Source organism: Polypterus senegalus, chromosome 3, assembly GCF_016835505.1.
Source record: "Polypterus senegalus isolate Bchr_013 chromosome 3, ASM1683550v1, whole genome shotgun sequence".
Lineage (NCBI taxonomy): Eukaryota > Metazoa > Chordata > Cladistia > Polypteriformes > Polypteridae > Polypterus > Polypterus senegalus.
Window position 1 is genome coordinate 69,409,762 of NC_053156.1, and position 27,014 is coordinate 69,436,775.

At 37.5% G+C, this 27,014-nt stretch overlaps 1 protein-coding gene across 1 annotated transcript in view; it reads right to left on the reverse strand.

Annotated features, from left to right (window-relative positions):
- The window catches only part of tmem200a (transmembrane protein 200A), an 86,480-nt gene extending 61,023 nt beyond the window's left edge, over window positions 1-25,457 (reverse strand). The window contains exons 1-2 of the mRNA XM_039747466.1: window positions 25,290-25,457; window positions 24,080-24,450 (exon numbers count right to left, since the gene is read on the reverse strand). The gene's annotated coding sequence lies outside the window, so the exon portion shown is untranslated. The remainder of the gene's footprint in view (window positions 1-24,079; window positions 24,451-25,289) is intronic.
- Between the last annotated feature and the right edge of the window lie 1,557 nt (window positions 25,458-27,014).

Consider the following 27,014-nt stretch of genomic DNA (forward strand, 5'->3'; position numbering starts at 1 on the left):
TATATCATATGTATACAAATTTTTAGAAACAACGAGAGTTTGGTAAATGCTTCTACTTGAACTATTGGGCAAAATTTGTCTTATTTTTTCCTACATCTTAAAGAAGCATATAGTGACTTAACTGGAGGATCTAAATTGGGCTCATGTAACTTAATGTGATGCATTCGTTACCATTTTGAACCCAGGGTTTCACAGGATGGATGCTCTGAATTGGTGAAGGAGGTTAGAAAGTGTATGTATGAATGAATGGATGGATACATTTTAAAAATATTTTTAAAATGGAGTTGTAATAATAAAAAATATGTGGCAGCCTTTACAGATGCTGTCTCCTTTTTTACAATTTTTTTTTCAATTACTTATGTTTTTGAAGTTATTAATTACAGTAATCCCTCGCTATATCGCGCTTTGACTTTCGCGGCTTCACTCTATCGCGGATTTTAAATGTAAGCATATCTAAATATATATCACGGATTTTTCGCTGGTTCGCGGATTTCTACGGACAATGGGTCCCCTTGGGATTAATAAAGTATCTATCTATCTATCTATCTATCTATCTATCTATCTATCTATCTATCTATCTATCTATCTATCTATCTTTTAATTTATGGTACGTACTTCCTCAGTTTGTTTGCCCAGTTGACTGCATACAAGGGACGCTATTGGCGGATGGCTTAGAAGGTACCCAATCAGAGCATGTATTACATATTAACTAAAACTCCTCATTGCTATAAGATATACTTCCTGTGCGGTGCTTGATTGTTTGCTTGTCTCTGTCTCTATCTCACCCTCTCTGACATTCTCTGCGCCTGACAGAGGGGGTGTGAGCAGAGGTGCTGTTTGCACAGAAGCTGTTTGCCTAGTGCAGGGGTCCTCAATCCCAGTCCTGGAGAGCCGCAGTGGCTGCAGGTTTTGTTCTGACCTGGTTGCTTAATTAGAAAGCAATTCTTGCCAATAAAGCACTAACAAGCTATGAAATTAAATTAAGTCTGCGATGTCAGGTCATTCTCATATCCTAGATTTTCTTTCCCTTTCTATCATGCAAATGATTTGAAGGCTAAAATGGATGAGTAATTCTCAGTCCTTCACTTTTTTCTCTTCATTTTTCTTCCAAGTATTTAATTAAACCCAGTAGTGCAGATAAATACACACAGGTGTAAATGTAAATAAGCTAAATGGAGAAATGCTGCTCTCTCTTGTCATTTGCATGTTATTGATAATAAGGAGCAATTAAAATAGCTGTTTAAAACAAAATTAAGCAATAAGGGCTCAAAATCACTAAAGTGAAGCAGAAGTGTTACTTTAGCAATAAGTGCTTTTTATTAAGCAACTGAGTTGGAGCAAAAACCTGCAGCCACTGCGGCTCTCCAGGACCGTGATTGAGGACCCCTAGCCTAGTGGATACGGAGGCACCTCTAAAAAATGCCGCTTTATCGCGGTGCTTCCAAAAGCACACTTATTGATTTTTTGATTGTTTGCTTTAATCTCGCTCTCTCTCTCTCTCTCTCTCTGACGTTCTCTGCACCTGACGAAGGAGATGTGAGCAGAGGGGCTGTTTGCACAGAGGATGTTTGCTTAAAAGATACTGACGCTCCTCTAAAAAATGCTGCTTTATTGCGGTGCTTCGGTAAACTTAAAAGCACACGTATTGATTTTTTGATTGTTTGCTTTTCTTTGCAAGCCGCTCTCTCTCTCTCTGAAATTCTCTGCTCCTGAAGAGAAGAAGATCTATTTGCATTCTTTTAATTGTGAGAAAGAACTGTCATCTCTGTCTTGTCATGGAGCACAGTTTAAACTTTTGACTAAAGGGTGTTATTTCATGTCTAGAGGGCTCTAATAATGTTAACAGTGTGGGAGAGTTTATAAGGGCTTAAAATATATATACTGTAAATAATTATACAAACATATGGTTTCTACTTCGCGGATTTTCATCTATCGCGGGGGGTTCTGGAACGCAACCCCCGCGATCGAGGAGGGATTACTGCATTAATATTAAGATTTGGCCTGTGGCTTGTTACTATAAATTTTTGAAAGAATTTTTAAATGAAACTGAAGAGTTGCAGCTGCCAATGCAGACTTGAGTATCAGCTCCTCTCAACTGGACAAGCTGTGAACTTGACAGATGTCACAGGTTGAGGCATAAAGGATTGGATGGCTACCTATGTCTATTACATCTGAGAATGTAAGAGACTCTGAGAACATAAAGTGGGATATATTAAATATTCCTGTATTCACCTGGTAGCACTGTGACCACTGCTGCCCAAGAAGCTCCATTAGACCCATTTGGAGGAGCGGCTCATCTGAGGATGGAAAGCATGAAAGGGCTCAAATCCAGAACCAGGATAAAAGTTACATTCAATGATGGAAGAGGCAATGATCCGGAGTGAGGATAACAGTAAGGAGAAAATGATTCAGACCTGGCCTGACTCCGCATAATGAGAAATGTTTGATTACTTTTATATAAGGTATATGAACTATTTCATGTCATAACTAAGTTATGGTGAGTTCAGGTACTGTGGCAATTTGTGTACTGCAGAGACACTATTTTAATGCTGGACAACTTTCATCAGACTGAGTGGAAAACACATGAGAGAGACTAGAGATCTAATTGAATAAGAAACGGTGCAAATGGGAGCAAAGTGCAATTAAAACTAAATGGGCAATTCAGACATCAAAATGTGAGCTGAATTCATTCATGTTACTGCCCAGGGAGTTAACTTACATCATTCTGGCTGAGTCAGCAACAGAAATTACTAACTCTGTTACCAATATTTTATTAAAGCTTTACCCTGAATGCTAGTAACTTCAATAAACAAATGTCAATCAGTAAATTCCATTCATGGACAACACAAGCAAAACTTGCTGTATTCAAATGTTAATGACTTTAAACATAAACCTGTGGTCTGACCTTACCTTACTTCCACCTACAAGCCTGTTATTAACAGCAGCAGCTCTTATATATATTTTTGAGCTTCTGTAAAATTTTCATTCCCCATTTCAAACACAATAATCTATCTATCTATCTATCTATCTATCTATCTATCTATCTATCTATCTATCTATCTATCTATCTATCTATCTATCTATCTATCTATCTATCTATCGTAGTGAACTGATTTTAATTATAACCAAAAAACAGAAAAAGCCTAAAGGCACTAATAGCAGAGTGCTATATATCTACTCCTTGTAAAGTATTGCATACATAACAACTAAATTTAGTATATTTACAATTTTGCTTGTGTTCAATCCAAGGCACTTGACTTATTTAGTGAACAGTTCAGATACATTATTATAGTACAGGGATTTTTGCAAGCTTAATGAGTGGATAAATGTAATTCTGTAAGGCTAAAGCAGAATGAGGGCCTTCAACCTTAGGATCTGAGGTTAAACTTGATAGCATCTACAGCAGTATTATCCAGCCTGGGCTTGTTGACTTCTGTGTCAGATGTTTTTCATTATAATTTGCCTTATAATCAATAAAGAAGGAGGAAAAATCAATATAGTGTAGTATCTCCTTGCGACTGCGGATTAAGTAGATTAAGTAATGACTGCTTTTACAGGAATGGATTGTTTGAAAGTTCCTTCAGCAAAAAAGAATAATTCCAGTTTTTGCTCATGGTATCACATCTTTTTCGGGGTTGGATTAAATCTCTCTGCAGTAAATGAGATTCTTGAATGAAGTCCAAAGGCTGCATTTTTCAGCACAGATGGAACAGTAGTTAGTTGAGAAGGCTGGGTACACCAACAGTTAGGAAATTATTTTTTTAAATAATCAAAAAAAAGACATGAAAGATTCTGATTGTGAAGATTTTAAGAATGCTAGAAATCCAAAATCTGAGTCAGAAAATATTACTCAAGTTAAAACAGATATGGTTTCCAAAGAAGTTTCTTTTATGTAGTTGTCCAGTACAAACCAGGAGTCAGAATGCAGAGAGGAAGTATAGTACAGTGAAAAGGTACTGCAAACTGGAAAGGATACAAGAGCCTCTGCAACGGTATTGTGCCCAGGGAGACTTCTTATGTTTACCCCTTCAGCTAATGCAAAAGTTAAAATCATAATTCACATGAATAGGAAAATGAATAAATTATGTGCATTTGATAACATGTGTTTGTGTTTATACTTCATCCATTCAACCAACCACCCACTTTCTATGCCCACTTTTCCATTAATGATATTTAACAGTTTTGACATTTCTGTTTCAAATTGCCATGGGTAATAAATAATTCTACTGAATATTTTGCCCCATAGGGAGCTGACCTTTTGAAGCATGATGTGTCATTTTGATACTTACGATCTATAACTGAGATGAATACACTAAGGGCAACATAGAGTTAAGGGCTTAGAGTCACTTGTTTGCAATCCATTGGAAAGCATTTCTGTTTACCAGACACTGTACATTAAACAGATGTAGCACAAGCAGAAGAAAGACTTGTGATAACATCTTTATTGTTTCTTTGCTTGGAGCAGGCTGTATATCTTACCGTTACACTGCACAACTGAGATGTCAATTAACCCACAATGCATGTTGGAGTTTTGTGGATAAAATAGATAGATTATCCTGAAAAAAGCAAGAACATGTAGTAAGAACTTGCAAACTCCACATAGGCCATAACAGGCCAAACTTTGCATCTAGGCCTACAAAGTTACAATACAGTAACACTAATCACCTTCTCAATATGCCACCCTTAAACTTGTGTGTACATTGAGTTGCCAGTTCATTAGATCCACCTATCTAGTAGTGTGTTGAGTTAATCTGGGTGTAGATTCTATGATATTCTGGCCAGGTTGTTCAGGCATGTTGTCGCATGAGGAAATGACTACATTATGGTTTGATTTGATTAGAACGGCCACCTCATCCCAAAGATGTATCATACGGTTTTGGTCACTAAAGCATTTTGATATTGCTGTCATGTGCCCCTTGCCAGGAAACCTAATGTGTGCCAGGAAACATTCCCTAAATGATCACATTGGCATCACTGGACTGTACTGTTGCCACCAAACAAGTTGGCTCCATGGATGCATGTTGCTATCATCAAATTCTGATCTTTCTATCAGCATGTTGCAAAAGATAACTGGATTTGCATGATGAACCATTTTTTACTCATCAGTGATCTAGTATTCTTGCTTCTATGCCCTCTAGAGACACGCTTTCTGTTTTTTCACTGACAACATTAACCTTCCAACTTGGTCTTATAGTCCAATAAGTGGTACATTCTGAGCTGATACTCAGAAAACCGATATTGAATTTGGATATGATTTACTAAGTTGTGGCACATCCCTTTGTTTCTACGATTGACTGAAAGGTGGAGTAAACCTGGAGTTAGGCTGAGGAAGTAGGCGGCTTCAGCTGTGCAAAGCACTGTGGATGCGGCAGAGAAAAAGATGAAAAGTGTGTTGTTACTCTGTGTTTACTTAGAGCATTAGTTAGTTTGTTAAGCATATTAAAATAGTAATAGTGTTTTCTAGGAACAGTGTGCATGTAATGAAGGAATAACATATACATTGCAACAGCCAGGAAGACTAGGGGAGCCAAGAAAAAAGTTAGAAAACCACCTGGACAACTTCATTTAATTAAAGAAACACAACATCATTGTGGCCTTCAACTGAAAGAAAACTTGGCCAATCCAGCCTTTACAGAAATAAACAAAACAGCCCACAATAGCTTTCCCCAATATACAAGAGCTGAAGCAAGTCTGTTTCAGGCAGCTTGGAAGCTCTTCTCATATTCAAGTTAAAGGTCCAAATAAGACCTGGGGCCTCATGTATAAACGGTGCGTACACACAGAAATGTTGCGTAAGAACTTTTCCACGTTCAAATCGCGATGTATAAAACCTACACTTGGCGTAAAGCCACGCACTTTTTCACGGTACCTCATGCCTTGTCGTACGCAAGTTCTCTGCTCGGTTTTGCAAACTGGCGGCACCCAGCGTCAAAGCAATGCTACTGTTCTTGTGTGATTACTCATTATTTTCATGCCGCGGCTTTATAAATACACAGAAACTAACCGCATATTGTTTATTAGTGTAATGCATCTGATTGTAATTAACTTGTAACAATATAATGGTCCAGGGAACAGCCATAGTATTCCAAATACCATAACTGCTTTAGCGTTGTTACTCTCACTTCTCCTTCTTCTTCTTCTTCTTTCAGCTCCTCCCGTTAGAAGTTGCCACAGCGGATCATCTTTTTCCTTATTACTCTCACTGTACGACTCGGAGTATTGATATCACTGTATCTGAGTGTGAATCACAGCAGCAGCTGATCGGAAAGAGAATTATCGGTATACAGCTTTAAGGACACGCTGTCTCAGCCACTGCAAAACGTTTTAAAGCCTTTCCTGTACGGACCTCGCGGTTCAGAAACAGTTTAATCTTTAAATGCACTCAATCAATTGCTCCTTGTAGAACGGTTTGTACTTATAAGTACAATCACCCCACTGTAAACTTGCACTACAGTTATAATATCTCACAACCTGGGCCACTTTATAAAGCGCGTATTTACATATGATGACGATATCATTTTTAAGGTGAAATGCAGCAAAATATGTTTGTTAAATTATACACATAAAACTTTAACTTCATTTAAATAATCTATATTCTTCACTGGGATTGTCGTGAAGGATAGAATAATTAAACATGTACTACGAAGATATTTCAATGTTCTTAAAACGTTTTGAAGAATCGGCGCTAAGCTTACAGATGGCTTAACGTCTATTACAGAGCTAATTGTATGGCGATCGGTTACTTGGGGAAAGAAAAGCAAGGACTCTTGGGGCGGCCACGCCAATATACACTCACCTAAAGGATTATTAGGAACACCTGTTCAATTTCTCATTAATGCAATTATCTAATCAACCAATCACATGGCAGTTGCTTCAATGCATTTAGGGGTGTGGTCCTGGTCAAGACAATCTCCTGAACTCCAAACTGAATGTCAAAATGGGAAAGAAAGCTGATTTAAGCAATTTTGAGTGTGGCATGGTTGTTGGTGCCAGACGGGCCTGTCTGAGTATTTCACAATCTGCTCAGTTACTGGGATTTTCACGCACAACCATTTCTAGGGTTTACAAAGAATGGTGTGAAAAGGGAAAAACATCCAGTATGCGGCAGTCCTGTGGGCTTAAAATGCCTTGTTGATGCTAGAGGTCAGAGGAGAATGGGCCGACTGAATCAAGCTGATAGAAGAGCATCTTTGACTGAAATAACCACTCGTTACAACCGAGGTATGCAGCAAAGCATTTGTGAAGCCACAACGTGCACAACCTTGAGGTGGATGGGCTACAACAGCAGAAGACCCCACCGGGTACCACTCATCTCAACTACAAATAGGAAAAAGAGGCTACAATTTGCACGAGCTCACCAAAATTGGACAGTTGAAGACTGGATGTTGCCTGGTCTGAGGAGTCTCGATTTCTGTTGAGACATTCAAATGGTAGACTCAGAATTTGGCGTAAACAGAATGAGAACATGGATCCATCATGCCTTGTTACCACTGTGCAGGCTGGTGGTGGTGGTGTAATGATGTGGGGGATGTTTTCTTGGCACACTTTAGGCCCCTTAGTGCCAATTGGGCATCGTTTAAATGCCATGGGCTACCTGAGCATTGTTTCTGACCATGTCCATCCCTTCATGACCACCATGTACCCATCCTCTGATGGCTACTTCCAGCAGGATAATGCACCATGTCACAATGCTCGAATCATTTCAAATTGGTTTCTTGAACATGACAATGAGTTCACTGTACTAAAATGGCCCCCACAGTCACCAGATCTCAACCCAATAGAGCATCTTTGGGATGTGGTGGAACGGGAGCTTCGTGCCCTGGATGTGCATCCCATAAATCTCCATCAACTGCAAGATGCTATCCTATCAATATGGGCCAACATTTCTAAAGAATGCTTTCAGCACTTTGTTGAATCAATGCCATGTAGAATTAAGGCAGTTCTGAAGGCGAAAGGGGGTCAAACACCGTATTAGTATGGTGTTTCTAATAATCCTTTAGATGAGTGTATATTGAATATAAAACAGAAAGAGAAAATAACAACACAGCTAAAAACGCAGCGACAAATTTCGACAAAAGATAAATGCTTGTCATTAGCACGAGGCTCATGAAACACATGTTTAATAATGTGCTTTAACTCCTATCATCATGAAAATGACATCACGTATACATCTCAGTATTTTAGTTATTCAGAGAGCTGTAATATCATGAATGTAATGGACTCTGTGTCCAGTTGGAGGAAGAGAGCCAGTTTAAGAAGCAAGTAGTGATTCACACACATAGATCACATACGAGTAGAAGATCAAATACAAAACAAAGCATTTAACATGCTACTTTAATTACGATGTGATTTGAGAAACTGGTTGATTAAACGATTTTAAGATGAAGTTTATAATGTTCTACTAAATGACAAAATAAACTACGTGATTAAAGTGGAAATGTCGAGATTGAAGTTGACATTTCGTGCTTTTTCCCCACCGTGTGCCTTTTTTCTCTGTACCCTAATAAACTTTCATATGACACTCAGACAGTGGGCTTACAACTCTTCTTTTCAGGGCAACTTTGATATGTGACTTCTTTTTTATTTCCGGCACTGTGCGATTTTGTGAATGTGAGCTTTCAAGTTTCTCCAACACGCTATGTCACTTGATCAACTTCCTTTTGTTGATTATACCACGGTTTATTTGAACAAATAGTATGTTTTTCCTTTGCCTCCACTTGGTATTCGCTGAAATTCTTATATTTTCCCCGTGCTTTTCCCATTGTCTTTTCACAGAAGGCTGCGCTTAAGGGCGATTTATATTGATTTGCATATTCAAATAGGCGTAATTCTGGGAGTATTTGTGGCGTTACATAATGCGCGTGCACGAGCGTTAGTTTTCACGCTGATCGGGATTTATGTAACGGAAGAACGTGGAAGTTGGAGTACGCACAGATTCCTGCATCTGGATTTTTCTGTGCGTAAACACATTTCGGCTTTTGTGCTTACGCCATGTTATAGTGCGAGTTCTACACACGGCGTTATACATGAGGCCCCTGCTGTTCCAGGCATGCCCATTTTTATTTGGTTCCAACCTGAAGGGATGAGGTCTTCACTGGACTCCTATGGCAGTGTCACTTGCCAAGGCTCTTCTCAGTACAGCAGATGGAAGAGTTAGCAACAACACCTCTGCCTGGTTTAGGGAGGAATCACTTACCTTGCTTAAGCCCTGAAGATGACCCCAAGGCGTACATGTGTGACAACATGTACAAACAAATCTATAACCATCTTTTTAACTGCCTCAGACAAAAGATATTGATTGTGATGTGCTGTGAATTGACTTCCTATTAATAGTTTGAACGGAGCGTTTTTATTGATGTGCTGCTAAAAATGCCAATTATTACAATTAAATTAGCCACGGTCCATTAGAAATTTCTTTTCAATAATTCTCATCATTCTTCTTTGACTTCTGTAATCCAAAAGTAGTTTTCATTCAAAGGATCATCTATCACTGGTAGTTTTTTGCTGCTTGCTCCATTAACAGTAAACCAGTAAAATGGCTGTGCATGAAGTGCGTATGATGACAGCTGTGAGGGTTGTTCTAATCGACATGCCTAGCTTTAACTAAAATGCCTCATTTAAAGTCATGAAGGGTACTAGTTTTGCTGATTTCAATGCTTAGTTGAACACAAATTAATTCTAGAAATACTGTACTGGTTGATTAAAACCATATACTACTATCTCATGGTGTATGATGTACTCAAATGTATCATTTGTGTAAAAGCGTGGTTATATACTTTATAAACTGGTAACTCAATACATTATGTATTATATTTTAATGGTACACACACTTTAAGTGCCCTTCTCTTGGACTCTGTTAAAATATTTCTCAATCCATTGTCCAAAGGAAAAAGATGAAAGGAAGAACCAGTGCAGGGCCTGGTTGGCATTCTTATTCTCACACCCACAGAGGTCGAGTTTGGAGTCACCAATTAACCTGTGTGGGATATGACCGACCTTTCATCCCGGCCAATACCCTCAGGCCGCCAGGTGGAGCCCTGCATGCAGCATAGAGGTACCCTGAGTTCCAGCAGGGCATCATGGACAGTGGAGTTTTTCATCACAGCCCTGCTGGATACCATGGGGACCTCCAGGGGACGCTGCAGGACGGCACAGAGACTTTGGTTTCACCTACGCCCCGGAAGTACGTCCAAGTCACATGGACAGGAGGAATGACGTACTTCCAGGGAGAAGAAAAGGACTTTTTATCTTACCCGGAAGTGATATGGAGATCACATGGACTGGGCATTGGAAACACTCCCGGGTCAGGGACTATAAAAGACTGAGAGAGATACTAGAGCGTTGAGCTGAGCTGGGTGGAAGGGTGGCAACGCGTCTGGGAGTGTGGAGGACTATTGATTATTTGTATTGGATTTATTGAGTGAGTATTGTGGAGAGGAAGGTGCTTTGTGCACTGTTGATTATTAATAAAGTGAACTTTTGGACTTTTATCTGGCATCTGACGTACTGTATATCAGAAAACCAATGGAGAATGTGCAAATGTCACAGAGGCAGTGCTCAGATTGGGACCCAAACCTGAGCCTAGGTAGTTGAAAGGTAGCAGTACAAATCAATGTACCATTGTGCCTCACTTCCATGCAATATTTATATAAAAATGAAATGTAAAGATACAAAATGTTGCATTTGGACTAATGGTATGTATAATCTCTACCCTTATGTTCTTTATTCTGTAGTTATGTTACATTATATAAATATGTAAGATGATAAATTGATTAAAAGTTAAAACATTTCTTTAAAAAACAAGTAAAAGGGGCACCTTTCAATTTTCCCACATATGCCAAGGATTTTACCATTAAGTTATCAAGCACTTGGCACACTTCATTATAATGTGTGGATGTGCACAGTGACAAACACAACATGACTATCTGTAACAGTCAAAAGGTAATTATCGTTTCCTTACAACACTTAAAAAACAAATGTACAATCAGTAAGCTCCACCTGCCACATATCTGTTACCTTTTTACATTTTTAAATCTTTCAGTATCATGTTAGTTACCTACTGTGGCCTCCAATTTTGTGAACACTGCAATTGTAATTAGCATCTCTTTATCTGTAGTGTATAATTTATTTAAATGAAAAGCAATAGCTGACCCAGAAGTAACCCTGCGAGACTGCATTTTGTACTTCTCTTAAACAAGTTCAATTAATCCGTTGCCCAATCTTTATTTTGCATTGTATTTTTCAAAGTGAATAATGTGGCAAAAACACTTACAGCACATTAAAGTGCATTTAATATCACAGCATATATTTCAGCTTAACAAGAACTCAGACCGTGGGAGTAAAAAGTTATTTTTAATTGCTGTACTCTATCTGATAAAAAATAAATAAATATATATATTTTGCATGGTTTTAGATTTTTGTTCTGGAGAAAAGAAAAAAGTAATGAAGTACAGGCAGTTGGAAAATTTAAGAAACCCATGATTCATACTCCAAGTAAAAAGTTATCTGTTGTGGGGTACAGCCCGGACACAGACAGGTAGACATGTTGGTTCGCCACACACATTTATTTACAACTCTATTTACAAGTGGTAAAGTGCACAACCCAGTGCCGCAGCACCAATCACCCCTTCAAGTCCTGGCCGCACAACAATGCCTTGCTCAGTCCTCAGACCGCCTCCACTCCTCTCCTCTGAGCTCCGTCCACTTCCACCCGACTCTTCCTGTCAACTGGAGGGAGGCGGCCCCTTTTATTGTCACCCAGATGTGCTCCAGGGGGTTCCGGCAATCACTCGCCGACATGCCCCTGTGCGGCGGAAGTGCCGGCTGCATCCCCGGAAGCACTTCAGGTGTCCCTGCTCTTCTTCCCCCCAGCACTTCCTGGTATAGCGGAAGTGCTAAAGGTCCAGGGCTACAAAGGCATGGGGGCACCCCCTGGCGGTGACCACGGGCCCCTACAGGGTGGAGCTTCAAAGCTCTGTACCCGTGGCCCCCAAAGGAACCAGGGCGGTCGCCCCCAGATGGTCTGGGGAAGGCACAAGCCCTTCTCCGGTCCTCCTGGGCGTCCCGGCCGGGTCGCCACCCCAGCCACCTCTGACACTGATTAATATGATTAGAGATATTAATATTGATTGATGCTTACAAACTTCATGCTTTGACCTTTTGTTTTCACTAGCTATTTTCAAATACAGCACATAAAATTACTTGTTTAATTGATAATAGCATTTTCTTATAACAGTCCAAGAGTTCTGGGGAAATAAGTACTTGGAGTTGTGTGAAAAGCCCATAGTTAACAATATTCAAAAGATTTTTAGTTTCTTCCTAACCTGAGCCTTTGTTTTACTACATTCTTTACATCAGAGCCTTTAAGTTTACACACATATTATAGGTTTTACAGGGTCATTATTGTCACAGGTACAGAGTGTACTGAAATTCTAACTTGCATTGTTCACCATCCTTCTTAATATTCACAAAATGTGAATAGCAATTTCCTTCTTCCCTAAGGTAGAGAGTATAACCTCTATTTCATAGCCCTTGGAATTTGTAGATATTTCTAAGTTTCTAATCATGCAAAACAAACATACAACCTTCAAGTTCCATGCCACTTTGTGTTAACTTTTGAAGTTTTCATCATATCATTGCTTGAGTGTCTTTTGGTTGGTTCAGTGTTCAATGATCAAAGTTGCTTAATCCTGTAATTGTATTGCTTTTGTCAGAATTTCTTATTGCTTAAATTAAATCAATTTAACTGCAGGACACCACATTAAGTTTTGTCCTGGGAAATTGTCAAGTAAAGTGTCTGGGAGTATCAGCTTTGTATTTATAATGCAGCTCAACCCATTTATTTACAGATAAAATATCTTGTATAACCTCCACATATGAAAGGTACTTTCTTTCATGTAGTACCTGGTACTTGGTGCTTATAAGCCAAAGGTAGTAAAGTATCTTTCAAAAAGGTGTTTTGAAAAAATAATCATATTACATCAGCATTTCTAAAGCATGAGAAAAACAAGCACTAGAACTACATAACACTCTGTGATTATTGTGCATTGGCTTTTCTCTAATTTCTGGAGCCATTTTCTGTCCCTCTAAAGCCCTAAATTCAAAATGCATATCTGATACATTTGCCTATATGACAAAGCAACCAAGTGCTTAATGGAAAGCATCACTGTGCTTGTCTCAAATTTTTTGCAGTTGCTAGCTCTTATGTGTCATTTAGAGCTGGGTATCAGCACTGATTCTCCGATTCAATTTGATATTGATTTTATCTTGACTGAATTAGTGTGCACTGATGATTTGAACTGGTGTTTTTTTTTAGAAATAACCATGTATACAGAACATTAATATAATATGATACATTTCAGTAAAACTTTATTTAAAGGGTGTCTACATAGTGACTTCATAACATATGCATAAGCATGGAATGACATTTAAGAAGAACTACTTGATTAGTAATGAGCAGTTAACATTAGCATTTGGAAGATGTAGAAATGTATAGTAAAACAAAATATCATTCCTCTTAAAAAAAAACAAAAAACTTTTTCACAGCACTGCACTCATTTAAAATTCATAATAATTTAACTAACATAATGGCAATGGGATCTACTTTATAAAATATCTATATCATCTTGCAAAATAATACTGTTATAAAATTATCATACATAGCTTCTTAAATAATAAATTTTATTCAGCAACCTATTTGTGTGTTATGAATCTCCATGTAGACACCCTTCAACTAAGCTGTTAGCCAATTTTATTCCCCTATTGGACATTTAAAATAATCTTGAATTAGTCAAAATTAAAGATACAGTGGGAAGTCTCTCTGTCTTTCTATAATTCTACAAGTTACCCATATCTTCAGTTGCTCACTTGTAGCAGCCATGTTAATCAGTCTCGAAAATGTGTCCTCACAGTCCTAAGACAAAAAGGAAGCATTTTAAAACAAGAATCTAGAGCTGATGCTTGTTGACAGCAATGAAAATGAAAAAGAAAAAGAACAGGCCATCATGACTGATAACGCCGCTAGTATGGAGCTACTTCGTGTTAGTTGCTTTACGCACATGCTCATTTTTATATTGCAAGCTGCTCTGAAAATTCCAACAATTATCCACTTGCTTTGCTGGGTAATACTGCAAACTTTTTCCATCGTATCAGTACTGCTAGCCATGTGCTTAAAGAGAAGCAAAGTTTACTGGACTTGCCAACTCACAAACTTCAGGTTGATGTGGTCACACAATTGAACAGCACATTGGAAATGCTAGAAAGGATTTAGACCCGAAGTAAGTCATCTCAGCAGCTCTGTATATAGGCAGCAAGGTTGCTCCCGGTGTGACTGGCATGCACCGCACTTATCTGCAACATATCCACCACAGGTGCCCAGTCGTTTTTAATGTGTGATTGTCCCTTAGGAATCTACAGTCCTGGATCTCCAGCTGTTACAAGTTTGGGTTACTCTCTCCAATGGCCTGAGATATGGTGATGCTTTACTTCCTAAAGCCTCAGTCCAATAATTTCACTCAATTGCTTTCAGATTGGTATACCACACTACAGTTCAAAAACCCGAATCATTTGTCAAAAGCCCTCGTTTTCAACAATGGTGTCAGGTCTCTTATCTTTACAGATAAAAACTGCTACAGATTCTGTTATTTTTTGGGCATGAATTAAACGGAAGCATGGAGCTACCCGCTATTTCCAGTGCAGATTGTTTAGGCGCTACTTGCTTGGATATCAACTGAGATTACGTTTATGGGTGACATCGTGATAAATGCTTTCTCAGATTTGCTCTGTTATAACAATAATTAATATCTGAGTTCTACAGCTTGAATATGGCTTTGCTTTTATCCAGTTCTTTACTGATATGCCATTTACTGTATATGCCATTTTTGAGTCTTTCTATACTTGGATTTTACCAAAGTAATTTACATTTGCACATTTTAAAATAAATTATAGTTTCAGTAATAATTTAGTTGTAAATACAATTGGGTAAAACTAAATACAAATTTTAAACCATGCTATAGCAATGATTCGGTTGCTTTTCACTTTTTTAGTGAAAAGATCTTACTTAAAGTTAAAAAAGTTTCAAATGATTTGTCTTGATTTTAACTTTCACTTTAACAAAACCAGAAATTTCAATAAGAATGTATTATCCACCATACATAAATATAGTTAGAATTTGTTGAAACAACTGCATTGATTGTGCTTATATATTCAAAAATATATATTTAAATATACTAAAACAGTAACAGTTTAAATATTTTCAATATGGTATATTGTACAATATTATACATTTTTACACATGTTTTAAAAAGATATATATGTTGTAATAAAATATTTACAAACATACATCTAACACATATGTAATTTGCATACTGTACTTGAAAGAAAATGAAGAGTAGTCTTACTGCCCATTCTTTGTTGGTTTTATGGTATATATTTTAGGGAATTTATTTATTTGAATTAATTTATTGACTTTGAAAATACACTGCATTTTATAAGCACGTTAAATTCTCTTTCTTAGTAAACTGTCATTCTTCTGTTCTGTAAAGTCACTGCCCGTCTGCACACTCATTCTTGGTCCTACAATTCTTGACTATCAATGTCCCAGGAAAGGAGTGATGCCTGTGGCTGTAGGTCAGGGGCATCAGAATTATTTGCCGTTTTTTGGTTTTATGCAGTTGTGTGATGGCACCCACTATAATTTGCAATATACTGTATATATAGCCCCGGACAGAGACAGACGAACGTTTTCTCACCCAGAACACACATTTTATTTACAATATTTACAAAAGTCAAGTCCAGGCCTCACAGTCCAGTGCCTGCCTTCTTCGGGCCGCCTCCACTCTTCTCCAATACAACTTCATCCACTCCTCGCCCGACTCCAGTCATCGAATAAAGGGAGGCGGCCGCTTTTATACAAGCCCGGATGGGCTCCAGGTGCTTCCCAACACCCCTCCGCGGACACTCCCCTGTGTGGCAGAAGTGGCGGCTACGCACCCAGAAGCCCTACGGGTGTCCCCAGTCTTCTTCCCCCCAGCACTTCCTGGTGTGGGGGAAGTACTGAATTTCAGGGCTCTTCAGGCACCAGGGCGCCCCCTGGCGGTGACCTTGGGCTCCTACAGGGTTGAGCTTCCAAACTTCTGCACCCGTGGTCCCCCGTGCAAACAGGGCAGTCGTCTCCTCGTGGTCTGGAGGAAGCGCAAGCCCTCCTCTGGTCCCCCTGGGCATCCCGGCTGGGTACCACCCCCAGCCGTCCGCCACAATATATATAATGCAATTTTCCCCTCCCCATCTCCCAGCTACATCTGTCAACTACCTCCCAACTCCGGCTCGCTTGCTGGGTCTCCACCAGTTCCGGAAATGCTCCTACTCTTCCTTCCATGTGACTTGCCAGCATTTACGGGTCAGATGGAGAATCCCAAGTCTTTAATCAGGTTGTAAGGGAAGTATGACTCCCAAGGTCCTTTAATAGCTCTCCCTGGCGGCACCCACAGCACCCAACAGGGCTGAGAAACCGGACTTCAAGTCCCAGGATGCCCTGCAGGAATCAGGGGCACAGCTACACTCCAGGGAAGCTAGTGTTTTGGGGGAGTCAGTGTCCTGAAAAAGCTGCCTTCCCCCATCCTTCCACTTCAGGGGAGTCCCAGGCCAGGTTGAGCTGCCGGCCGTCCATCACAATATATATATATATATATATATATATATATATATATATATAGTCACAGTTGAACTACAGTCAAATTAATTGGTCAGAGTCACACAGTGAGGCAAAGGCAAGAATTCCAGTGCCAGTCAGTGCAGCTTTTAAAATTTATCTGTGTGTTGATTAGTATAAAATAACAAACTGTGGCACCTAAACCAGTTTTATGAAATGTGTATATGCATACTACTTTTAAACTCAAAGCTAGAATTAATAGTTTCATTACACATTCTGTGTGCAATACTTAATTTCACCTTTTTATCCAGTGAACCTATATAACTCCATTATTTATTTACCTATGTTTGTTAACCCCAAATATATTGAATATTTGTTTATTGATTACATTTTCAGTGGCTCAGTAAATGGCAGGTAATTAATAAATTATCTGCACAAAACAGATTGAAATTGTGGGCAGTGAGACATTGTAACTAAGGTGCTGAATGTAAAGAACAATTTTGCAATTCTGTCCTTAATGCTGTCTAATTTTGTGAGCCAGGGCACACAACTTGAAAGCATGACAAACAAATAAAACATTTGTGCAAAAAAATAATATTAGCTAAGTAATGTAAAGTATTTTTTTTTTAATTATAAGATTTGAACAGTAAAATATGTATTAATTTCAACATACTAGCATAGAAACAGCAACAATTTAAAACAATATCCATTGCACTATTAAGCAGAAGAATCTTATCTTTTACTGAACAAGATTAATTATGTGCATTGTTGGAGATGAGTTGTCTAGTGCAAGTCCAGTTGACAAAACTGACATGTTTTTGCCTAGCTGTATCTGTAGCTACAAACTGTTGAAAAGGAAGACCTTAGTTCACATTCACCCAGTGCAAAGTAACATGATAACATGTTGTATCATAATGTGTACAATTGTGTTCATCCATCTGTCTGGCTTCTAAATCCGTTTATCCAGTAAGCTGAACCTATTCCAGCAATGTCAGGCAGTCCATTGTAGGGCATGTTCACACATATACAAACACACATTCACTCATACCATTTAAGTCCAATAACATCAAGCAATGTAATACATGCTTGATTACACTCAGATCTGTAATATGCAAAAAAAAAAAAAATCAGCAATCTCAGGAGCTATCCTAAGCTCATTACTATGTGACATCATTTTCACATTTAATAAATCATTTATTATATGCACAGCTGGTTGAAGTTGGGAGCATGCACTGATACAGCGCATTGCTGACCCCTCACCCCCCGACAAACCACCTAAGGATCCCAAATTAGAACCTGAGCATAGCTGTAAATACACTGTATTTGTGGATTAATATAAGGGTCATTGATTGGAAAAGATCACATTCTTGTGATGCATCCCAACACATCAAAAATTTCCATGGTGGTCAAATATCTCAAAAATTGCACATTTATTTTGTGTGTCCTTTAATAATTTATTTTTCCTGAGAAACATCTCAGCCACCTGTTTAAAAACAGCAACACAGTAGATTAGGGACTGTCACATAACAGTCTGCACACTAGTGACTATTAACCTTACAGCCTTCTTTCAGACTATAGCCTTAAATTCTCCTCAAATGTGATCTTGTGCTTCTAGTCTTCTGTTAATTCTTTGGGCCAATTCATTCTACCTGGTGCCTAAGGTGAATGACTTAACTATCCCATTCCTGGAATGGAGTATAGATTTGCATGTCCATTGCCAGGGTAGGTTTCTCTCTTTATCTCTCCATCTATTCCTCTCTCTCTCTCTCTGCCAAGTCTTATGCCATTTTGAGTGGTGCCATTTGTATCCTTGTCAATCATTTATATACAAAACTATCCCTCCATAGCTCCTATATCTTTAGAAGTGTCCAGAAAATTAATTTCCCAGAAAAACAAAGTTAGTAAAGATGTGTCACTGTTTTTTTAATTTTCACGATATCTTCACCCTTTCAATATCTCAGGTCATTTAGGTTCATGGGGCTCATATTACTCCAAACCATTCATTTACTTACTGGACATACTATAATTAATTCAATAGCAGGTCAGAGGAAACGAAGACTATTCAGAGAAGCAAAAATGGATAGAGCTTCAGCTCATCACAGCACACAATAACCTATGCATCCCCACATGGTGTCCATAAACAGACCCTAATTACCCAAAGAGAAATCAACACAGACACAGAAATAATCTGTAAACACCATACAGGCAATAAAGATACAATTCTAATCCAGCCTCCTGGGTGACAAACTATCAAAAAAGAAAAGCATTTTGAATACTAGTCATCCATTTTGAAACAATCTAAACCCAGGAGACAGGCTTTACTTTCATTAGGATCAGGCACAAAATTCAAATCAAGGTAATATGGTATACTTCCTTTTGCCCGATCCATACTTTAATTCCTTATAAAACACTATTTCAGTATTCAGTAGTTCTTCATATATAAATAAAACAGCAAATATGGTAAGTGCATAAATACTGTTATGGGCTAAAAGGAGAGGAAAGTAAAATTCCCTCCTTTGCACTAAATTCCTGCTACAGAAATCAACATACTATTTAGTAACTAATAAAAAAGCTGAATATACATAAAATACCATGTTGAAACCATGTAGCCTTTGGACTTACTGTACCTATACAGATTTTGACAGCAGATTTTATTCCAAAATATAAATATTTCCTGACCCTAAATCTGTTCTCTTCTTCTAAGCCTTCAACCATTGTATTTAGTGTACCGTCTTTCCGGTCATTTTCGTGTCCAAGGTCAACAAACCATTCTTAACAGAACCTTTGACATTCTATAAACTTTCATATAATTCTCTACTGCTGAAAGAACACGTAGCAAAAATACAAGAACACAGCACTCTCAAATCAGCTTGATGCAATTCAGGGTCATGGTGGGTGTATACTACCCGAGAAAAGATGTATTTCCATATATGTGTTGTAACTGGCAATATAAACATGAAACAAAGAAAATCCCATGATAAATATTTCAGAATCTCTTCACTTATCGGGTTCAAGGAACTCATCCTAAGCAGCTGTCACTACTTGATCCCAGGTGCAAAATCATCCCAACACCCTTTGTCTAGTTTAATATATATGGATCTAACAACATGACATGGTTTAATGTTCAGCAATCTGAAGTCAATGAATATTGATCATCAATATCAGGTTCATTGCAATAGTAATCAATAGAATTTTGTTTTGGTTCAAGACTACAAATGGCACTGTATATTGCCTATGAACACTAGCATTCAGTAACCTTAATGCCTTTAACAGAGGTTATGTGGTTATGCCTATCAAGAAGAAAATCTATATTAAAAATCCAAGGAATACTGTGTTAATTTTTTGCCCAAGTCTACTGCCAAAAGCCATGCTTGATGAGTAATGCTGAGTTTTCTCTGTAAATGGCATTGGTTAACAAGGCTGTGTGTGCTGGGAATGTGTGTGTTGACACGGGGGAGGGGCAGCAGGCAGAGGGCGTAATATGGAGGCGTTGTGAGTGTAGGTGTTATGCACAGTACAGTAGTACTATAAAGCCAGTTCATGCATAATATGAGCACTGATATGAAACAGACTCTGCCTGTATTATTATAAATAGCCAATGTTTATTCCAATGAATGACATAAAATGTCTGATGGTCTCACCATACACTATCTCTAATCCTATGTACTGTACATATCTTTGTTCAGCTTCAGCTCAAAGTTGGATGTGAGTAGTTTGACTATGGGGCTTTTATTTCTGCCAAATGATATGATATGATATGATATAATATGACATTTCTACTGTCTTAATGTTTTATAGTACATTGGATTCAATGCAATAGCATGTTCAATTTGATTTTATTAATCAAATACAGTTCAACGCGTAATCTAATGTGTTTTGTATCTGTTCCTAGTTTGCTTCTCTTTATCCCTCACTCAGCTAAATCTTCTATAATTAAAAACAGTAAAAGACGTCCAATAGTAAACATTCCCAACTAACCCCAAACATATGACTGCCTTTCTGACTGCAACTCAATGGCTATTTTTAACGAAGACAATTGCTGTGAGGCATTAGAAAATAAAAATCTGCAGGCTGTTGAAATGTTCCTTACTCTTCTGAATCAGATAAGGATGCCTTATCATATTTCACACACATACCATATCTAACCCAAAGGAAAAACCCTTTGGTGTTTTTTATCAGGTATTATTCCATACATTATTACAAATACCAATTTGTTGCGTTTCATTCGAAGATTCTGCTGTTTCAGTCTAACACTATTTTAGTTTTGAAACTATTTATGCAAGCTAAATACCAACAGACAATTTATACACACATAATTATTTAAAGCTTCCATTATGCAGGTATTTAAGTCTGTATAGTGTATCTATAGTATATCCAGTGTTTTCACAGGCAAGAGTTTTATGTGTCTGCATGGGTTTCCTCTGGGTGCTCCAGTTTCTTCCCAAAGTACACAAAGACATGCATGTTTGGTGTATTGGCAATACTAAATCTGGCCCCTGATATATGTTTGTGTGTGTGTGTGCGTGTGTGTGTGTGTGTGTGTGTGTTTGTGTGTGTGTGTGTGACTGTGACAGTGTGTGTATGTCTGTGTCTGTTTATGTTTACCCTGTGATAGGCTGGTGCCCTGTCCAGGGATTGTTCCTGCTTTAAGCCTGATGCTTGCTTTCCCGCAACCTTGCACAGGATAAGTGGGTTTAGAAAAAAGTTGGCTGGATTAATGGATGGACTTTTATGCACAGTTACTGCACAGTCTCCAAAGATAGCAGTAATGTTGACGACCTGGGCTACAAACGTTTTTCATTTGCTAAATTGGTTTGGCTTAACTTGCTTATGAATACAATCTTCTGTAGGGATGTGAGTGTTAGGGTTAAGTTTGATCAAAATGGTATAGTATGTTAATATTTATGCAGATTTTTCTGTCTTTTTTAATTATGATTAGTAGTAATTTAATACTTTCTGATAGGCCAGTAGCCATTCAAAATGGGCAGATTTCAATAAACCATTGCAGAAAAATGACTGTTTTTATATTTGTTAGGCTGCTTTTATACTCTACTTCTCTATAGAAATAAAACTTTCTAGTAGGGAAAGAATTTTGTAAATAGTCTCTTGTGTCTGTCTGATAATGTTAATTGACATATATTGTTAGGGTCATTTATATTAATCAATTTGAAGTTGTCCTACTTTAATGTGGGCTTAACAAAATCTGTATTTTTGTGTGGCACATAATCTGTGATGTATATTTTACCTTTAATTGTGTTATAGTGTTTTTAGGGTCTGTACTCAGTGGAGAGCTATATGAAATTAAACTGGAAATTGAAATTACTGATGAGAAAATCACACTTGTCTAAATTGGTTTTATAAAATCACTTTGTTTATTTTTATTTCATACAGTAACTTCTGGAGAATCTGAACATACCTGACCAAATTCTCAGTCTAGAATCTCACAGTATATCTCCTTCAATCATCTAACAATCACATGTTTGTTCCCATAGTGCTGGAAAATCCTCTCTACAAATATCAGAACTGACAAATCACTTTCCATCTGCAGAAAAGACTGTAAGCTGTCCTGTTTAGATAATGGATAATACACTAAGACAAGGCCATTTCTGGGCATTTAATACCTGCTGTTCTGTTATCTTGTCTGACTATGTTTATTAAAATGACTGAGTGAAAGGTAGGAAGCAACATTACAAGGGATACTGTAGGGCACATTAAAGTCAATCACATTTACTCACTAATAGTGGGCCCAGTTTTAGATTCCTAATTAATTTGTGATGTGGGAGTAAAAAGTACCAGAAAAAAAAAAACAAAGAAACTATTTGAAAATTTGCAAGCTTCAAAAAGGTAGCTCTATCATCATGCCACTGTGTTCCCCACAGATTGTTAATTATGTTTGATGATTGTACTACTATTAAATATTGTATTTCCCGCTTACAATATTAACCACTTTCATTGAACATCATGTTGGGAATGTGTTTTACTAAGAAAAGTATAAGAATTTAAACAGTATCCCAAATAAATATTAGGAGTCTTCTATTGATTTTTAGTGTTTAACAGAAAACAATTTATTGGGCTTCTAATGACTTGCATTAACTTGTGTTTAATGCTTATTATGTATTGCAAACTTGCCACACTGTTTATAGATGCCCCTGGGGAAATCCTGGAGCATTATTTGTTAGCGCCTATATTACTAAATGTATTGGTGAACATCAGCTGTGCACATGTAAAGTTTAGAGACAGCACAAGGAAACAGAATAAGTCATTTGACTGCTGAATGGTGGAACATTAGTTTTTAGATCCAATATTGATTCAAGCATTTGTTTATACCAGCTGTACCAGTAGATGACTGCCTAGTGGACTCAGAATTACATTTATTCTGTGAAGATGTGTACAAAAACCTCTACTTGTTTAAAATAATTGTATATAAACACCCTCAAAAGTATCAACAATTAACAACAAGAACATGTACAGCAGAGCTAAATCACATACACCCCATTTCATTTAACACAGCAGCTATATTTCCTATATTCTACATGCACAATGTATGCCACAGTATCTCCTAAGTGATTGTCATATAGGACATATGGCACTGCCCTGCTACCTAAATGCCAAAGTCAAACAAAGAAACAAATTTATTTATGAAATGTTTTCATCAGATTCTTGTTGCTAGAGGCAAACGTCAGAAATGTAACTTTCATCAAGTTTACAAGTCTGCCAAGTGAATGTGTTACGTAAATTTTATTCTATGGCAGTACTACAAATTTCACTCTTCATGGGTTGGATGATAGCCACAATTTGTAGTGAACAGATTATCAGCGTTTCATAATGCAATTTTCAGTTAAAGTTTGCATCTGATACATAATTGTAAATACACGCATTTTTTATATATTTAAATTCAATTGATTTGCACCCGAAAAATGTGCATGAAAGCAGAAGCTGTAAATTTTCATCCTTTTATTAGCCTACTATATAACCAAAAGTATAAATATGTAATTATCTAACATATATATATATATATATATATATATATATATATATATATATATATATATATATATATATATATATATATATATATATATGTCAAATCAAATAATTTATCAATCAGTCTCGCTTGCTGTCTAGCCCGTGAAACGAAGGCAGCAGTGGAGACTGTTTCCCTTGCTCCAGGGCGGTATTTTTGTTTTTGTCTAAATAAAAACTTTGCTGCTGACTCGGTCAATACTCTAAGGCTTAGGAATGAAGGGAAACTATATTATGCTGTACATAAATTGTAAGACACGGAAAGCATCGCTTTTTCAGTGTGGCACACAGATACTCTATGTGTCTGTGTCACCGAATACGTTCACAATATCTAGAAATAAAACATAATCCATCTGCGGTGGATTTCTCAAGATACTAAATAAATCATCAGAACATCACATTCCTCACCTGTAAAACTTTTCACTGCGTCATGCCTTCCAGGTAATAGCCGGTGAAGCGATGCGACACGTGTAATCCGTAGTGCTGGGAAATGGTTTTAAAGTGTGTCGATTTGTACTCTCCATAGACAATCCTTCTGTCCGACTTTTTGCTTTCCTTGTCGGTTCTTACATATGATCCAGCTTGGAAAAGATGCGCACTTCCATGAGGGGTCTTTCTCCTGCTCCCACTTTGTGGTGTTCGCTGAGACACTCTCTTGAACTGTCTTCATAACAGCAGATTCCTTCCAAACGCCTCCGGGACTCGGAAAAATAAATTATCTGCCATCATTCACAGGAAGCTTCGACGGGGTTTTCTCACACATGTATCCATTTAAACGTCTGCACATCAAGGGGAAACCACACCAGTTACAGATAGATAGATAGATAGATAGATAGATAGATAGATAGATAGATAGATAGATAGATAGATAGATTGTGAAACACATTAGTGAGGCGGTATTTTATTGCCCATCTATCTATTCATATGTAAAAATATACAGAAAGAATGAGAGGATATTAAATCTAACAGAGGCATATTGCATCTGTCTGTTAACTGTATATATATATATACAGAAAGAGAGTGAGAGTGAAATAGATCGTTAATTATATGTGTGAATACAGTTGTGAGAGTATATAACGAACACACATCCAATTAACACAATGGATAACAATAGGATAAAAACATAATCAAGCGGACAAATAGGAAGCATGCGTGTCCATGTATGTGATGTTGAAGCTACAAATGTAATGTACATTTTTGATATTCAAGTATAGAAGTTCATTTGTGGGTTTGTGTCTGTAATTGAATATTCTATAGTATTCTATAGTATTTCTTTCTCGCGTACATTCCAGCTGCAGTACTATATATACGGTCCTTACACGATATATTTCTTTCGTTGGCAGCAAACTTTAAAGGTTTTTTTTTTTTCATTCCAAGTGCCACAAAAGTGTGTACCATTCAATACATTCAAGTATTGTCAATATGTTATCTCTTTTTCGAACTAGTTTGTTTTGCAAGAATGTATTAAGAATGTTCCCTGGCGTTTGATTATACATTGTATGTTAATTCTACATAAGACGGGATATAATATATCTCTAAAGAAAAGCTATTTAATGTAAAGTCGAAGAAAGCCGTGAAACAAGAACAGGAAAAAAAAGTTTCCAAATGCAAGACCCACCTTTCAAGAGACTCCGTATTCAAACACTTACAATAAAATGAATCATATATTGCATTAAGCAAAAAAGTTAGCCGTCTTCCCCCTGCTGAACTGACGATGAGAGATTTCCTCTGATTCTAAGTGTGGGGAAGGCAGCAGCGTCCGCGCCCGTGAACAGATAGCAGTGCTGTTCCCACGGTTGAGCGCCTTGTGAGCGCGTGCGCGTAAATGGGCATCTCTCTGCCTCTCTCTCTCTCTCTCTCTTTCTCTCTATCTCACTCACTCTCTCTCTCTCCCACTCTCTCTCAAGAGTAGCGTGCCACCGCGTGACGTGTCTGTGCAACTAGAAGTGACGCACAAGATCCAGATAATGTCAAAATCAATAACAGTAAAACACAAATGAATTACTAGGCTTTTACTTGTTGAGCAAATTATGTGAATAACATCTGCGTTTAGCATTATCTTGATTTTAATTCATGGTAATATCTGCTGAGTTAATAAGAATTACTTCAAGAAATCCAAAGGACTTGGGCACCACTTTTGCTAGCAGAATGAAGCATTCTGCGCTAAGTTTGAACATTCTTATGTTTAAATGCGCGTGTTCATTCACGCTTTGCGTAACGCATTTGAAAAGTAATGTTTAAAAACAAAAATGGTAAGTGATTTGCATTACAAGTTTTTGAATAAAACATGAAACTCAAATTGTTTGCTAGAAATATGTAAAATTATTAGAAGGTACCTTAAAGTGTGAAGATACAGTGGCTATAAAAATATTCACCGCGTGGACGTTTTCTGTATTGTTATACATTTGACTAATTATGTGACTTCTAAAATCAATTGCCTGCATCAGTGATGATTTAGGCATGTCATAATAAAGGGAGTGAGTAGTAGTGCAATTGATTCATTGTATGTTTTATATTTGCAATTGTTTTAGATCACTTTGCACAGATCTGTCTTTTTTTAAATAACGTCAATAAAGCCAAATTAAATCTACTATGATTCAATGTTGTACAACAACAAAATGTGAAAACTTCCAAAGGGTTACATTTTTTATAGACACTTAAATGATTTAAAGTCAACTTTCAGTGAATATATGAAGATACCATAAATGATTTTATTTTTTAGCATGTGGAATTTCAATACAAGACACCAAGTGCACATGTACAACAAACAAAGCTTTAAAGTATATAATGCAATGTATGGAGTTTTAACATATCGTTGCACATCATTTACTCCACTAAAGTTGCACATATATGTCCTTTATTTTTTTTCTTTTATTTACTGAACTGAATAAATCATCCTTGTTGCCATGATAAGATCCAATAGGACATTCAGAGCCTATGTGGCATACGGTCTGCCTCTCCTCTACACACTTATAGATACTCTGGGACCCCATATCACCCCAGAGTCTGCACATTGTCCATGGTTTGTTCTGGATGTGATTTAAATTACACCAGAGACATCAAGAGAGATTGAAGCCACATGGATACTTGTACGTTTCTATCAGGTGCCATTCTGGAGGGGCGTTTTCCAACCATTAACTCTTCCACTTTAGATAAAGATTAGTTGGCTAAGTAGATTAAGATAAGTTAGTTTCCACTTCCGTCAATTTCCTGGATATATTTGTGTGACTTGAGAGTTTTCTTAGCTGCTGGGTTTTGAAATTCTTGATATCTATATGAATTGGTAGATGTTCATCATTTGTTATTTGTTTATTTTGTCATTTATTTGTACCAATGCATTTTT